The sequence below is a fragment of the Mustela putorius genome, unplaced genomic scaffold (assembly GCF_011764305.1).
Source record: "Mustela putorius furo isolate JIRA1106 unplaced genomic scaffold, ASM1176430v1.1 tig00000738_pilon_pilon_pilon, whole genome shotgun sequence".
NCBI classification, from domain to species: Eukaryota; Metazoa; Chordata; class Mammalia; order Carnivora; family Mustelidae; genus Mustela; species Mustela putorius.
Genome location: NW_025421463.1, coordinates 4,479,381 through 4,495,129, shown reverse-complemented (window position 1 = coordinate 4,495,129; position 15,749 = coordinate 4,479,381). Strand labels below are relative to the sequence as shown.

At 44.1% G+C, this 15,749-nt stretch overlaps 1 long non-coding RNA gene across 3 annotated transcripts in view; it reads left to right on the top strand.

Moving 5' to 3' along the window:
* The window catches only part of LOC106003663, a 38,337-nt gene extending 23,183 nt beyond the window's left edge, over positions 1-15,154 (top strand). For 2 of the 3 annotated variants that reach the window (XR_006607805.1, XR_001176294.2), the window contains exons 3-4: positions 2,032-2,132; positions 14,396-15,154. This is a non-coding gene — a long non-coding RNA (uncharacterized LOC106003663). Of the gene's footprint in view, positions 1-2,031; positions 2,133-5,512; positions 5,555-14,395 lie in introns of those variants that run through there. The other variant, XR_001176295.2, reaches the window with a different exon arrangement.
* Positions 15,155-15,749: the final 595 nt, after the last annotated feature.

The following is a 15,749-nucleotide window of genomic DNA, read 5'->3' as shown; positions in this document are numbered from 1 at the left end:
CTTGTTATCTCTCCCTCTCTGTCAAATAAATAAATAAAATCTTTAATAAATAAATAGTTCAAAAGAAGGAGTCTTCTGTAGGCTTTTAAAAAGGGGCTAAGTATATTACCATGAACAGGATTCAATATATTGTGTTAGTAAGTAGCTGGAGTGAGGTGTAGAACAGTGTATCCAGGATGTTTCCCTTTGTGTAAATAAGAAAGGAGAGTGTCTGTTACACACTGACTATCCCCACAAAGATGCACAGAAGTTTCCGCAGTGGCACCTGGTGTGGGGGGTGGGATAGGGTATGCTAAGAACCACTGAGAAGGAGGCTTTGCATTTAAACCTTTTTTATACCTCTTGGATTTGGAGCTTTGTACACATAACGAAACACTAACTAAATAAAATAATATTGTTTTTTTTTTTAACCTAAAAAGATGAGAGAATGTTATCACTATTTTAGAACTCAATAAAATCATAGCCCTTTGGGGGCACCTGAATGGCTTAGTTGGTTGAGCCTCCAGCTCTTAGTTTTGGCTCAGGTCATGATCTTGGGGTTCTGGGATCCCCGCCAGTCAGGCTCTGCACTTGGCAGGGAGTCTGCTTAAGGATTCTCTCTCCCTGGGTGCCTGGGTGGCTCAGTGGGTTAAGCCACTGCCTTCAGCTCAGGTCATGATCTCAGGGTCCTGGGATCGAGTCCCGCATCGGGCTCTCTGCTCAGCAGGGAGTCTGCTTCCTCCTCTCTCTCTCTGCCTGCCTCTCTGCCTACTTGTGATCTCTCTCTGTCAAATAAATAAATAAAATCTTTAAAAAAAAAAAAAAAAAAAGGATTCTCTCTCCCTTTCCCTCTGCCTCTTGCTCTGCTTGCTTTTTCTATGTCTCTCTCCCTCACTCGCTTTCTCAAATAAATAAATAAATCTTTTTTTAAAAAGTTTATTTATTTATTTATTTATTTATCTGAGAGAGAGAGGTCACAAGTAGGCAGAGAGGCAGGCAGAGAGAGAGAGGGAGAAGCAGGCTTCCCGCCGAGCAGAGAGCCTGATGCGGGCTTCTATCCCAAGACCATGACCTGAGCTGAAGGCAGAGGCTTTAACCTATTGAGCCACCCAGGTGCTCCAATAAATAAATACTTAAAAAAAAAAAAAAAGAACCTCATAGCTTGGGGCACCTGGGTGGCTCAGTAGGTTGAGCCTCTGCCTTCGGCTCGGGGTTCCAGTCGAAGACAGAGGGGAACTTGCTTCCCCCTCTCTCTCTGCCTGCTTCTCTGCCTACTTATGATCTATCTCTCTGTCAAGTAAATAAAATCTTAAAAAAACAAAACAAAAACAAAAACTCATAGCTCTACAAGGTTTCTTAATTCAGACTTGCAGTGGACACCTGGATCCCTGCGATGGAAGTGGAAGGGTCTTTTTTTTTTTTTAAAGATTGTATTTATTTATTTGACAGACAGAGATCACAGGTAAGCAGAGAGGCAGGCAGAGAGAGGAAGGGAAGCAGGCTCCCTGCTGAGCAGAGAGCCGGATGCGGGGCTTGATTCCAGGACCCTGGGATCACGACCTGAGCCGAGGGCAGAGGCTTTAACCCACTGAGCCACCCAGGTGCCCTGGAAGTGGAAGAGTCTTGAGGTCTCAGTTCTGCCTCTGCCTCAATGGGCACAGTGATCGGTTTCTTTGTGAGCCTTCCTTTCTCATCAGTGGAGTTGGATTAGGTAATCCTTAGAGTGACTTTTGCCCTGTGAGTACCTTTGAAAATACTTTATAGTTTACAGAAAAGAAGATACCATGCTCAAACATTTGCTAAAGTGAACGTTTTATTGAAGTAAAGTGCACGAACTTAAAGTGTACAGCTTGACAAACGAACAGGCACCTGAGACACCCAGCACCTGGTGGATGGTAGGACGTCACTAGGACCCCTGCAGACCCCTCCCGGGCCACCACCATGCTCCAAGGCCACCATTATCTGGACCCCATAGGTTAAGTTAGTCTGGCCAAGGACAGTTCCAAGCAAATCATTCCGGCACCCTACAACTGTTTGCACTTTTCTTTCCAGTCTTTTCAAGATGTAAATCCCTGCGAAGTTTGCCAGAATCTAGTCGACACCCCCCGTGTGCTTTCATCCACTGCCGATTCTTTGCCATTTCGAACCTCATGGTAAGTAACCATTAATACTGTTTTTTCCTTTCTGCCGCCCTTCATGATGTTAAAGGAAAAATGCCATTTCAGATGTTTCTAGACAAATCACACGCAAGCAAAGTAAACACGTGGGTGAACTGCCTGGAATTCACTCTCATCAGATAAGGGAAAAATCCAGGCTGTCTTCTGGTGTCTGCACTCACATAGCCTGGGGCGTGTGTCCTGCTCCCTGGGCTGTGGCTCCCCGGCCCTGCATGCGCTGGGTGGAACCTGGGGGTTAGCTGGCTTCTGGGACGCTCCAGCTTTTGCGGAGAGGGGAGAGGCAAGAGGACCCGGAGCCCCAGGCCAGAGAGGGGGCCTGCCCTCCCTGCTGCCCCCACAGCGAGTGTGAATGAGTGACTTTCAAGTCAGATTCCCCAGTTTCCAACTTGGCTGCCGCGATGTAACTTCACCCTGTTCGTCCACCTCGCTTCTGTTGCAGTGTCTAAGGCCAATGGATATTTTTAAAAAGTTTGCCTCCGAGGACACAAAGCTGCAACCCTGGGCTTGAATGGAATGGATGGGATCTGGGGACTAGGGGGTGTGCTTCCGAGCCCCTGCCTGCTCCCCCACCCCACCCCCACTGCCAGGAGCTGGTGTCATGAGTGATTTATGGCCAGCGGGGCCCAGCTGTTGGGGTGGCCAGGGCAGCTGCTCAAGGTTAAGCGGGACTTCTGTGCGGGATACCAGTCCTGGGATGGCCCAGTGCAGTTGTTCCCTCTCGGGGTCAAGGGGGTGATCATGTTGCCAGGCTGGAAGCCAGGACAAGCTGAGGGAAGGCTGCAGGCTCCCTGCCCCCAACCACACTCACCCCCCTACAGCTGAGGCCCAAAGCTCTGCTCTCATTCTGAACCCTCCTGGTGGCCCGTTTGATTCCGGGCTGGCTGACCTGAACGGATGTTTAGGCGCCTGGCCCAGCCCTGTGGGAACCTGGTTTGTGGGAGCTGCTCCCCATTGTCACCGAACATGGGCATACATCAGGGCAAGGGCTGAGAGCCAGAGGGGACATCCAGCTCTTCCTAGAGCCCCGACTGTGCCCAGGCCCCATGCCACACGCTTCACTTGCATGTTCTGATCTAACTCGCAACAAGCCGATTGATTTTACTAATATTTTACTAATGCTTCCCTCCGGAAAACCAAGATTCAGAGAGGTTAAGGAAACTGACCAAGCTCACACAGCTGGCTGTCTCTCTCTGGGGCTTGAACTTCTCTCTCTTTTTTAAAATGAGAATTTATTGCTATTATTCAGCATTTTAGTTATTGTTTTGTGTGTGTGTGTGTGTGTGTGTGTGTTTTTATGTAAACTCAGTGCTCCACATGGGACTTGAACTCGTGACCCTGAGATTGAGACTTGAGTGCTCTCTAGACTGAGCCCACCACCGTCAGGCAGTTTGCACAGGCTAGTATTCAGTCTCCTCCTCCACCTAAGGCCATCCGGGCTCTCCACACTTGGGAGTGGAGGAGGCAGGCTCAGTGTCTTTCCTAATGTCACTTGGGCAATGAGCAGCAGAGCTGAGACTGTCCCGGGTGTGCGGGATACCAAACTCCATGCTTGTTTTCCCACTATTTCAACCTAACTATACCTCCCCCCTGCTTCGGGGAGGCTTCCTAAGAGCCCACCGTTGACTTTTCGGCTAAAGGTGCAGGCAGACTCCTGCCCATTCTGCTGCCTTTGACAAACTTGATCTCCCTTTTCCAGAACACTCTCCTCTCTTGGTCTGAGCTGGTCCATACTACATGGGTTTCTTTTACGCCATTGGCTGTTCCTACTTAGCCTCATTTCCTGAAGCCCCCTCCTTTCCCTTACTCCGAGGAGCAAGAGGTTCAGGACTCCATCCTGAATTTTCTCATCCCTTACACATCTTTCCAGTGAAAGATCAGCCCCCCCCCCACCCGCAGCTCCATAACTTACGACTTACTTCTCTTCATTCCTTTTAATGCCACATTGGGTTTATCCACTCTATATTTATTTTAGGGGGGGTGGTGAGGATCGGAGGGAGATAGAGAAATCTTAACCAGGCTCCACGCCCAGCACAGAGCCCAATAAGGGGCTCAATCTCATGACCTGGTGATAATGACTTGAGCGGAAAGTAAGAGTGGGATGCTTAACCCACTGAGCCCCCCCAGACACCCCTATCCATTCATCTGTTGATGGACATTCGTGTTGTTTCTACTTTTTAGCTATTATGAACAATGCTGCTAAGAATATTCATGTATAGGGGCGCCTGGGTGGCTCAGTGGGTTAAGCCTCTGCCTTCAGCTCAGGTCACGATTCCAGGGTCCTGGGATCGAGCCCTGCATTGGGCTCTCTGCTCAGTGGGGAGTCTACTTCCCCCTCTCTCTTTGCCTACTTGTGATCTCTCTGTCAAATAAATAAATAAATAAGTCTTTTTTTAAAAAAAGAATATTCATGTGTAAATTTTTGTGAGGACTGACATTTTCATTTCTCTTGAATATATACCTAGAAGTGGAATTCCTGGGTCATGTGGCAAGTCCATGGTATGTGTGTGTGTGTGTATATATACATATATATATATTTTTTTAAATTCAGGGAGTATGTTTTATTTTATTTTATTTTTTTCAAGTTATCTCTATACCCAATGTGGGGCTTGAACTCGCAACCCTGAGATCAAGAGTGACACATTCTACCGACAGCCAACCAGGTGCCCCAGCAACTCTTATGTTTAACTTCTGGAAGAACCACCCAACTGTTTTACACAGTGCTGCACCATTTTACATTCCTACCATTAGTCTGTGAAGATTGCAATTCGTCCACATACTACCAACACTTGTTTGTCTGATTATAGCCATCCTAGCCATCCTGGTGGGTGTGAAGTGGTATCTCATTGTGTTGTTGTTGTTGTTGTTGTTTTAAGATTTTATTTATTTATTTGAGAGAATGAGAGAGAGAGAGCATGAGAGGAGAGAGGTAAGCAGGAGAAGCAGACTCCCTGCTGAGCGGGGAGCCTGATGTGGGACTTGATCCCAGGACTCCAGGATCATGACCTGAGCCAAAGGCAGTGCTTAACCAACTGAGCCATCTAGGCGTCCCTTGTTTTGTTTTGTTTTTAAGATTTTCATTGTGGTTTTGATTGGCATTTCCCTAATGTTGAGAATGCTTGTGCTCATTGTCGATTTGTACATCATCCTTTTTTTTGCTGTCTTCGGCTCAGGTCATGATCCCAGCGTCCTGGGATTGAGTCCCGCATCGGGCTCCTTGCTCGGCGGGGAGCCTGCTTCTCCCTCTGCCTCTGCCTGCCATTCTGTCTGCCTGTGCTCGCTCACTCTCCCTCTCTCTGATAAGTAAATAAAATCTTAAAAAATTAAAAAAATAATAATAAAGATTTTTTACTTTTTAGTAATCTCTACACCCAGTGTGGGGCTTGAACTCACAACCCTGAGATCAAGAGTTGCACACGCACTGACGGAGCCAGCCAGGTGCCATTGTACGTCTTCTTTAGAGAAATATCTACTCAAATCCTTTGTTCATCTTAAAATTAAATTATTTGGCTTATTATTGAGTTATAAATGTTCTTTATATATTCTGGACACAAGAGATGCAATTTTTTTTTCCCATTTGGTGGGATATCTTTTCACTTTCTTGATGGTGTCCTTTAGAACATAAGTTTTACAGTTTTTATGAAGTCCACTTTATTTCCTTGTCTTTGATTCTTTTGCTCTTAATGTCATATCTAAGAAACTGTTTCCTAACCTGAGGTCATGAAGATGTCCTCCTATATTTTCTTCTGAGAGTTCTTTTTTAGTTTTAGCCCTTACATTTAGGTTTGTGACCCATTCTGAGTTAATTGCTCTGTACAGTATGAGGTAAGGGTCAGACTTCAATATTTTGCATGTGCATCTCCAGTTGTCCTAGCCCAGTTGTCCTAGAACCATTTCCTTTTTTTTTTTATATTTTATTTATTTATTTGATAGAGACAGAAAGAGCACAAGCAGGGGGAGGGGCAGCAGGAGAGGGAGAACCAGATACCCACTGAGCAGGGACCCCAACATAGGGCATGATTTGGGGACTCCAGGCTCCTGACCTGAGCCAAAGACAGACGCTTAACCAACTGAGCCACCCAGGTGCCCTGGATTATTTTCTTAATTTCATTTTTGGAATGTTCCTTGCTGGCATATGGAAATACAACTGATTTTCTTTTTTCTTTTTCTTTTTTTTTTTTTTAAGATTTTATTTATTTATTTGAGAGAGAGACAGTGAGAGAGAACATGAGTGAGGAGAAGGTCAGAGGGAGAACAGACTTCCCATGGAGCTGGGAGCCTGATGTGGCACTCGATCCTGGGACTCCAGGATCATGACCTGAGATGAATGCAGTCGTCCAACCAACTGAGCCACCCAGGCGCCCAATACAACTGATTTTCATATATTGATCTGGTATCCTACAACCTTGTGAAACTCATTTATTAGTTCTAATAGTTTTTTCATGGGTTCCTTAGGATTTTCTATATATGAGATCGTCTCATATGTAAAAAGAGAATAGTTTTTACTTATTTCATTCTAATCTGGTTACCTTTTATTTCTTTTTCTTGCCTGATTACCCTAGCTAGAACCTCCAAAACAATGTTACAGAGAAGTGGTGAGGGGTGCCCGGGTGGCTCAGTGGGCTAAGCCTCTGCCCTTGGCTCAGGTCAGGATATCAAGGTCCTGGGTTGGGCTCTGTGCTCAGCAGGGAGCCTGCTTCCCCCCTCTCTCTCTGCCTGCCTCTCTGCCTACCTGTGATCTCCCTCTCTCTCTCTCCCTCTCTGTGTCAAATAAATGAATCAAATCTTCAAAAAAAAAAAAAGAGAGAGAGAGAGAGAAGTGGTGACAGTGGACATCTTTGTCTTATTCTTAATCTTAGGGGAACATCATTCAGTCTTTCAAGATTGAGTTTGATGTCAGCTAGGGGTTTTTCATAGATTCCCTTATTCAGGTTGTGGAAGTTCCCTTCTATTCTTAGTTTGTTGACTATTTTTGTCATGAAATGGGTGTTGGCTTTTATCAAATGGTTTTTTCTGAATCTACTGAGATGATCATATGTGGGGTTTTTTTGCCTTTTATTCTATTAATGTGCTCTATTATGTTAATGGATTTTGAATATGTGTTAAGGTCCCTAAGACCACCTTCAGGATCGATGACTCACAAGAAGGACTCATAGGACTCAGCAAATAGTCATACTCACAACTAAGTTTTATTATAGTGAAAGGATACAGAGCAAAATCAGCAAAGGGAAGCAGCACATGGGGCAAAGTCCAGAGGAAATCAGCCACAAGCTTCCAGAGTACTCTCCTAATAGAGTCAACGTAGGAAACGCCTAGTTCCTCCAACAAGTCATGACAGAGTGAGTGAAATGTTGTCTGCCAGGGAAGTTCATTCGATAATTTCATTGGCCAAGATTTTTAATAGGGGCTGGTCATGTAGGCACCCTCTGCTTAGCATGTGCCAAAATTCTGGCTCTGGAAGGAAAGCAGGTATTTAACATGTACCACACTGTTTGTACAAACAGTGAACCACTCTTACCAGTCCTGAAATCCATGTTCCCAGATGCCCGCTAAGGGCCAGCCTCATAAGCAGGCACTTCTAAGGAAAGAAGTCTCAAGCTCATGGTGTTAACTCCCTTCTGCAGAAGACATTAAACCAGCCTCGTACTCCTGGGATAGGCCCCACTTAATCATGACGTATAACCCTTTTTATATATTGTTGAATTCAGTTTCCAGTATTTTGTTCAGGATTTTTGCATCTAAGTTCATAAATGATATTACTCCGTATTTTTCTTTTCTTGTGATGCCCTTGTTTGGTTTTGGTATCTGACTAATACTGGCCTCATACAATGACTGGGAAGTGCTCCTTCCTCTTCCATTTCTTGGAAGGGTTTGTGGAAGACTGGTGTATGAGTTTCCTATTGCTACTGTAAAAAATTACCACAAACTTAGCGGCTTTTTTTTTAAGGATTTCTTTCTTTCTTTCTTTCTTTGACAGACACCAAGAAAGGGAACACAGGAGAGGGAGAAGCACACTTCCTGCTGAGTAGGGAGCCCGATGTGGGGCTCAATCCCAGGACCCTGGGATACTGACCTGAGCCGAAGTCAGACATTTAACCGCCTGAGCCACCCAGGCACCCCAAACTTATTGGCTTAAAATAACACATATGTATTCTTTTACATTCCTGGAGATTTAAAATCAAAAATGAGTCCAAAGAGCTAACATCAAGGTGTAGCAGCTCTAGTTCCTTCTGGATGCTCTAGGATAGAATTTATTCCTTTCCTCTTCTAGTTTCTAGAAGCTGCTTATTGCTGTTTCCTCCATTCTCAATGCCAGCCGAGAAGTAGGTTCTCTTTTGGGCTCTGCTTCCTTCCTCACATGGTGCTCTAACTCTGACTCTTCCATCCTCCTCCTCTAAGGACCTTTGGGATAACGTTGGGCCCATTCCAATAATCCAAAATGATCCCACCAACTCAAGATTCTTAATTACATCTGCCATGTGAATTAGCATTCTTAGGCTCTTCAGATTAAGACATGGGTATCTTGGGGCGCTTGGGTGGCTCAGTGGGTTAAAACCTCTGCCTTGGGCTCAGGTCATGATCCCAGCGTCCTGGGATGGAGCCCCGCATCGGGCTCTCTGCTCAGCGGGGAGCCTGCTTCCTCCTCTCTCTCTGCCTGCCTCTCTGCCTACTTGTGATCTGTCAAATAAATAAATAAATAAATAAAATCTTAAAAAAAAAAAAAAAAGACATGGGTATCTTTGGAGAACCATTCTTCAACATACCACAATTGGTTTAATTCTTTGAATGTTTGGTACAATTCACCAATGAAGCTATCTGGGACTGGGCTTTTTTTTGTGGGATTTTTTTTTTTAAGATTTTATTTATTTATTTGACAGAGGGAGAGACAGAGATCACAAGTAGGCAGAGAGGCAGGCAGAGAGTGAGAAGTAGGCTCCCCACTGAGCAGAGAGCCCAATGTGGCCCTGGATCCCAGGACCTTGAGATCATGACCTGAGCTGAAGGCAGAGGCTTAACCCAATGAGCCACATAGGTGCACCTGTGGGATGTTTTTAATTATTAATTTGATGTGTTTACTGTTATAGACCTATTTATAGTTTCAGTTTCTTCTTCAGTCAGTTTTTTTTTTTTAAGATTTTATTTATTTATTTGACAGACAGAGATCACAAGTAGGCAGAGAGGCAGGTAGAGAGGGGGGGTGGGGGGAAGCAGGCTCCCTGCCGAGCAGAGAGCCCGATGCGGGGCTCAATCCCAGGACCTCGAGATCATGACCCGAGCTGAAGGCAGAGGCTTAACCCACTGAGCCACCCAAGTGCCCCTTCAGTCAGTTTTTTGTGTGTTTTCCTAGAATTTATCCATTTCATTTAAAATCTCTATTTGTTGGAGGAAAGTTGTTCATAATATCCTCCTTTCCCCCCTTCTTTTGTATTCAGCTTCATTAAGGTATAATTAACAAATAAAATCTTATACATTTAAGGGACAAGAGCTTGACAATCTGATATATGTATACCCTGGGAAACGATTACCACAGGTTAACACATCCGTCACCCCTGAGATTTATCCCTTTTGTGTGTGTCCTAAAGACTCTTAGAGTCTACACTTCTAGCAGATTTCAATATACAACACGGTGTTATTAACTGTAGCCACCATGCTATACAGTATATCCCCAGCGTTTATTCATCTTATAACTGAAAGCTTGTGCCCTCTGAGCAGCATTTCCCTATATACTTTCCTTTTATAATCTTTTTTATTTCTCTAAGTTTTGTGTCTATGTCCCCTCTTTTGTTTCTGAATTTTGTAATTTTAATCTCCTCTCCTTTTTCTGGGTCAGTCTAACCAAAAGGTTATTACTTCTGTTGATCTTTTCAAAGAACCAACTTTGAGTTTCATTGATTTTCTCCTTGTTTTTTTTTTTTCTCTTTTTTAAAAAAGATTTTATTTATTTATTTGACAGAGAGATAGAGGGAACCAAGTAGACAGAGCGACAGGTAGAAGGAGAGGGAGAAGCAGGCTCTCCATTGAGCAGAGAGCCCAATGTGGGGCTCAATCCCAGGACCCCGCAATCATGACCTGAGCCGAAGGCAGCCGCTTAACCGACTGAGCCATCCAGGTGCCCCTGTTTTTTTTTTTTTTCTCTTCTTTACTTTATTTATTTCTGCTCTAGCATTTATTATTTCCTTCCTGCTTCTCAGTTTGGGTTTAGTGTGCTTTCCCCCCACCCCCTACTTTCTTAAGGTGAAAGTTTAGGTTATTTTTTGAGATCTCTTTTTTAAAAAATAGACATTTAAGGGGCCCCTGGGTGGCTCAGTCAGTTAAGCATCTGCCTTCGGCTCAGGTCATGATCCCTGAGTCCTAGGATCGAACCCCCTTAGGCTCCCTGCTCAATGCAGAGCCTGCTTCTCTCTCTCCCTCTGCCTGCCACTGTGCCTACTTGTGATCTCTCCTTGTCAAATAAATACATCTTTAAAAAAAAATAAAAAATAGACATTTGAAAAAATATACATTATTTATTTATTTATTTTAAGAATTTATTTATTTATTTGACAGAGGGAGAGAGAGAGATCAGAAGTAGGCAGAGAGGCAGGCAGAGAGAGAGAGAAGAGGAAGCAGGCGCCCCATGGAGCAGAGAGCCCGACATGGAACTCGATCCCAGGACCCCGAGACCATGACCCAAACCGAAGGCAGAGACCCAACCCACTGAGCCATCCAGGCGCCCCCCAAAATAGACATTTAAAGAAAAAAGACATAAAAAAATAAATTTCCCTCTCAGCACTGCTTTGCCTACATTCTATATGTTTTGGTCCTTGACATTTAAAGGACAATGTTGTGTCGAGGTTAAGGTCACAGTCTCTGGAACTCATACTTCCTGGGTTGAAATTCAGCTCTGCTATTTAGTAACTGCTTGGTCTTAGGCAAAGCTTCATTTGTAAAATAACGTAACAGTAATAGTAAATACCTCATAGAATTGTTGTAAGGGTTCTACCAATATGCATATAAGTATACATAAAGGATATAGAATGATGCACAGAAAACAAAGTTCTCACTAAGTGTAGCTGGTGTTATATATTCAGTGAGTATTTAGTGAATCCCCACTATAGAGCAGGCTCAGTCAGTGGGGACAGAATGATAAACAAGATGAGGGCACTACCCTCCTAGCATTTGTGTTTCATAAATGGGGAAGACAGGCAGACATACAGACAGAAAATAAATAAGTAAATAAATAAATTAAGGGAATGTGTTATATTGAGAAATAAAACAGGGTGATGTGCTAGAGACTGGCTGAAGGGCGCCTTTCTGTTGGGAGAGGGAGTTAGGGAAAGTCATATCTAAATGAAATCTGGGTACGCCTGGGTGGCTCAGTGGGTTAAGCCTCTGCCTTCTGCTCAGGTCATGATCCCAGGATCCTGGGATTGAGCCCCACATCCGACTCTCTGCTCAGCAGGGAGCCTGCTTCCTCCTCTCTCTGCCTGCTGCTCTGCCTACTTGTGATCTCTCTGTCAAATAAATAAATAAAATCTTTATTAAATGAATTAATGAGTGAGTGAGTGACTGAATGAAATCTGTCAGGGACAGAACACGCCAAGTTGAGGGAAGGGCTCATGCCAGAGACTACAACAGGAACAGAGTAGCATGTTTGAGACCTCTCTCGGGGAGCCTGGAGAAGGGGACAAGGAGAGAGTGGTGTAAGAAGTTAGTCTAGGTCATTCACTTATTTATTTATTTAAGTTTTTTGAAGATTTTATTTATTTATTTGACAGACAAAGATCACAAGAAGGCGGAGATGCAGGCAGAGAGAGAAAGAAGAGGAAGCAGGCTCCCCACTGAGCAGAGAGCCCGATGCGGGACTCCATCCCAGAACCCTGAGATCATGACCCGAGCCGAAGGCAGAGGTTTAACCCACTGAGCCACCCAGGTGCCCCAGTCTAGGTCTTTTAAATGGCTTCATGAGATTCCAGAGTCTGGCTGTTCCTTAAATTTTAAATACCCTCTTATCTATAGTTGTCTTCCAATTTGTTACTGTTACAAACAATGCCAGCCCTCCAGGTGTATCTTTGTGTGCTCATGGGAGCCTCTAAAATAGACTCCTAGAGGTGAAATTGTTAGGTTGTATTACTTTTTAATTGGAAACAATGTTATTACAAAATAAGAAAGGGACCATGGGATGGAAAATGGGGCCGACACCACAGACACATTCCAGAAGATTCTCACGTGTGGGAAAGTTTAGCCTTGGGGTAGCAAGATGATACTGAATAATAAACTAGAATTATCATTTATTAAGAGCTAATCATGTGCCTGGCTCTCCACTTCCTTATATGCAAATCCATATCTCATCTTCATAAAAATGCTCTGCTATGGAACTATTGGTCTCCCATTATGTTAGCGCCCAGGAAAGAGACACTGTGTTAAAATAACTTGCCAACAAAAGTCACGTGGCTCGTGGCTCGTAAGGGTATAGTCTGGATTTGCACCTGGGAATCTTGACTCCCTTTTTAAGTGTAAGCCCTGTATCTGGTAGTTGAAGAGCTGGGAGTCTGGAGACACTATTGGTGAGAATGGGTCAAAGGCAGACCAAGAACACAGTGTCTACTTCCTAGGTGAGAATAGCTCTGAGAGCTTTTGTTTGTTTGTTTGTTTGTTTTTAATTAAGTATTTATTTATATGACACAGAGAGCACAAGCACAGGGAATGGCAGGCAGAGGACGAGGGAGAAGCAGGCTCCCTGCAGAGCAAGGAGCCTGATGTAGGACTTGATCCGAGGACTCTGGGATCACGACCTGAGTTGAAGGCAGACATTTAACGGACTGAGCTGTCCAGATGCCCAGCTCTGAGAGTTTTGAAATTGATTAGCACCTGTGATGCCTTGAAATTAGTAATTTAAAAAAAAATCTACATATATTCATGCATTGTCAGTTGCCTTATAATTAACAGACTCTTTCATTTTTTCCATTTAATATAGCTTTTATTATTTTATTTTTATTTTTAAAGATTTTATTTATTTATTTGACAGACAGAGATCACAAGGAGGCAGAGAAGCAGGCAGAGAGAGAGAGGAGGAAGCAGGCTCCCTGCTCAGCAGAGAGCCCGACGTGGGGCTCGATCCCAGGACCCCGAGATCATGACCTGAGCCGAAGGCAGAGGCTTTAACCCACTGAGCCACCCAGACGCCCCTAATGTAGCTTTTAGATGGACATGTTACCCAGGATAAAAACCATATCTCTCCCCGTCCTGCATTAACTGTGGCCCCGTGTCTAAGCTCTTGTGGGTGGGATATTAAGTAGAGATGCTGTCTGGTGGCTTCTCGGAACAGAGAGTAAGAGACTGTGGGTGTCCCCTTTGCCGCCTCCTTCATCTCTCCCCAAACTTCTGCCATGCGCTATAGATCCTATCTTGGTGCTTGAGGACAGAGGCCACCCATTATCAAAGGGGCATGAGCCAGAGAGCTAGCAGCAGCCTGAGCAAGGAATTCAATGTAGCTGAGCTTCTATTCCTGCCCCTAGCTGCGTGCATCTAACATTTTCTATTCTATTCTAACTCCTTAAAATGAAAAATTGGGGAAAAAAAACACGAAAAATTACCTGTGACCCACTTGACTTCACAACACACTCATGGGTCACCAGCTCCAGCAGCCCTTGAAAGGCAAGTTCCCAACAAGGCAGGAATACTGGAGAACTAGTTGGGAAAATTCAGTCTTCCTGTGTTTTGGGTGCTGTTTGCTGTTTGCTGCTTTTTAGATCTTACTGGAGGGGGGCACAGTCTGAAGTTCCCCAATCTTTGGCAGAGATAGAAAGAAAGAAAGATACTCCACTGGTGGCTCATAGTCCAAGTTGTCCAAGAGTTCCAGAGCGTAGACTTTCACAGCCGAAAGAAGCCATCTGTTTTGGTATTTCAAACCTGAGCAGCTATAGGGAGTGGCACGTGAGCTGTAACAAGAGATTAGACCAACTTTCTCCCAGAGGCCATGGGCCTGAAGGCAAAAACAGGATTAAAGGATGCTGCTTTCCCACCCTATTTCAGGAGGAATGAAGATGGCTGCCATTAGGCTCAACACAGAGGCTCATTTCTAAGAAACCAAAGTACCCAGGCTTAAAAGTTTTATCTAGATGAGATCTTTGGCTGTGGTCATTTGCACTTGAAGCAAATAGCCTGAAAGCCATTTAAGTGTTTGAAAGAATTATATCTGCAAAGAAACCACTAGCTCGGCCTGCAAACATCTGTGACACTCACCCCTTGATTCCATGCAGGACACCAGAAGGAAGAGCTAGCGGCTGTCCCATGAAGTCCACACAGGAACTAATTCTACTGCCAGAGAAGGAAATCTTCCCTGTCCCCACTCAGAAGACACTATGGATTGCAGTAGACCATCATCTGCTGGGTGTTTCATAGCCTTTAATTTTCAGAATGGTCGTTTGGGTGTGTGTGGGGGGGGGATTATATTGTTCCTACGCCACTGACGTGTATTTAAATGAGAGTTCGACTTTTATTTTGTAAGTTGCACCGACATCTGGAGCTGGTGGATGGTTATAGACCTTGAGTGGGGTGCAGTGAGATTTGGGGGTTCTCTACTGGGCACAGGTGAGTGTGTTCTATATATGGAAAGAAGGATGTATATAGGGTGACCATGGGACATACTGCCCGAACTGGAACACTTCTGTATATTATCTCTTCATATATTAATGTAAGTATGCACGCATGTTTATTTTAATCGTGTTATTGAGGTATACTCGGCAAATCAAAAAATTGCACATATTTCAGTATACAGACTGAAGAGTTTTGATGTTTGCGTATGTCCATGAAACTGTCTCCACGATGAAGATAAGAAACATATCTGTTCCCCTTCCCAAAACTCCTTGTGTCCCTTGGTAAACTTTCTCTCCTGTCTCTACCTGTACCCCACCTCTCCAGGCAACTACCCATCTATCTCTGTCACCATTTGTGAGCCTGCATTTTTTAGAATATTATGTAAATTTTACATAGATCTATATATAAACACTATACTCTTTTTTGTCTGGCTTCTTTCATGCAGCATAATTGAGATTCATTTTTGTTGTATTCTCAGCAGTTTATTCCTTTATATTGCTGAGCAGTGTTTTTTTCTTACTTTTTTTTCATTTAAATTCAATTAATTAACATATAATGTATTATTGGCTTCAGAGGTTGAGAGCAGTGACTCATCAGTCTTGTATAATACTCAGTGCTCGTTATATACATCACGTGCCCTCCTCAATGCCCATCCCCCAGTGACCCCATCCCCCACCCCTCCAGCAACCCTCAGTTTGTTTCCTGTGATTAAGAGTCTCTTGTGGTTTCTCTGATTTTGTCTTGTTTTATTTTTTCCTCTCTCCCCCTATCATCCTGTTTTGTTTCTTAAATTCCACATATGAATGAGATCATATGATCATTGTTTTTCTTTGATTGATTTACTTCGCTTAGCATAATACCCTCTACTTCCATTCACTCCATTGCAAATAGCAAGATTTCCTATTTTTTTGGATGGCTGAGTCCAGCTGAGTCGCGTTCTACTGTGCGGCTGTACCACAGTTTATCCAGTCACCTGCTGGGGTACCATCCTCCTGTCCAGTTTCCACAGTAAAGCTG